This window comes from Propithecus coquereli, unplaced genomic scaffold, assembly GCF_000956105.1.
Source record: "Propithecus coquereli isolate 6110/MARCELLA unplaced genomic scaffold, Pcoq_1.0 Scaffold1582, whole genome shotgun sequence".
Taxonomy (NCBI): Eukaryota; Metazoa; Chordata; class Mammalia; order Primates; family Indriidae; genus Propithecus; species Propithecus coquereli.
In genome coordinates, this window is record NW_012140325.1 from 15,196 (window position 1) to 16,795 (window position 1,600).

The following is a 1,600-nucleotide window of genomic DNA, read 5'->3' on the forward strand; positions in this document are numbered from 1 at the left end:
TCTTGATGGCTCTTAATGTTAATCTAATTGTCAGCCCACTTCCCAGGTGGTTAACTGTTGGAAAGTTCTTAATTGTTTTAGTTCAAAACATTAACAGCTTTCACAGTTGTTAATTATGATAATTTATATTTGCAATAATAAAGTAACTTCCTACTTCAACATAACTTCAACACGTAATGCTTATAAGGATTTTCATCTCATAATATCTTGAAAACTCGGGGCCTGGGGGCAGCGTGGGCCGGGGCGCGCCTCCCTTACGGTGCTGCCTCCGGGAGGCGGCTCTGTGAGGGCGGCGGGGTGTCGCCGGCTGGGAAGGAGGCGTGGGCGTGGAGCCGGCGGCGGCCGCCGCACAGGCTGGGACCCACGCGGCTGCCTAGGGCGTCCCCGGGGCTCTGTGGGGGTGCGCCCGCCGCTGCGGCTCAGGGCCGAGGAGCCCAGCGCGGCCTGGCGCTGCGCGGATGGCCCGGCTCCCGCGGCCCGCGCTCCCGCTCCTGCTGGCGGTCGCTGTCGGGTGCCAGGAGCAGGCCCGGGGCCACGCTGAAGACCATCCGCAACGGCGTGCACAAGATAGACACGTACCTACCTGAACGCCGCCTTGGACCTCCTGGGAGGCGAGGACGGGCTCTGCCAGTACAAGCGCAGCGACGGATCCAAGCCTTTCCCACGTTACGGTTATAAACCCTCCCCGCCGCCGAATGGCTGTGGCTCTCCACTGTTTGGTGTTCATCTTAACATTGGGATCCCTTCCCTGACAAAGTGCTGCAACCAACACGACAGGTGCTATGAGACCTGTGGCCAAAGCAAGAATGACTGTGATGAGCAGTTCCAGTCCTGCCTGTGCAAGATCTGCCGGGACGTGCAGAAAACACTGGGGCTGGCTCAGCACGTTCAGGCATGTGAGAGAACAGTGGAGCTCTTGTTTGACAGCGTCATACATTTAGGCTGTAAACCCTACCTGTACAGTCAGTGAGCCGCGTGCAGGTGTTGTTACGAAGAAAAGACTGATCTTTAAAGCAGATACTGACAGCTGGTGACAGATGAGGATGGAAGAACATAACCTTTGACAAAGAACTAATGTTTTTATAGCATAAAGCTGTCTTATTTTGTGAAAAGATTAAGACCTTCCAAGAGTTTATATTTTGATGTTAAAACCCCAAAGTAAAACAAAGTGGGGGAGGTAGCGAGGAGAGCACGTCTGCCTTCTCAGGCATCTTCTTGGTGGTGGTGCGTAGTGTGCCAAATTGTCTTGACAAGTGTGTGTTAAGGGGAGAATTTTTAAAAAGAATATATAACTCAATTTTCACAAGCATATTTACAAAAAAGAGATCAATTATAAAGTCTGTTCAACATCATTTGGAAATATGGGAGATTCTTCACTTATATTAATAGAAATATTATTTGTTTACTAGGAAATTTTAAATATACATTTATGCCTGAAAAGAACTGAATTTATTTTTTCTCTATTTTAATTACACATAATTTGTTGTTTCTCTTCAGCCCATTGAGCATATAAATAAGTCACACATCTATGAGGACTGGTCACAAGGACAAGGTTTCCATGTCTGTTTCTCTTGTAACATTGGAACCATCATCTGGTTTC

General features: G+C 48.8%; 1 pseudogene; it reads left to right on the forward strand.

The window, feature by feature from the left end:
* Window positions 1-458: 458 nt before the first annotated feature.
* Window positions 459-1,012, forward strand: LOC105807514 (annotated as a pseudogene).
* Window positions 1,013-1,600: the final 588 nt, after the last annotated feature.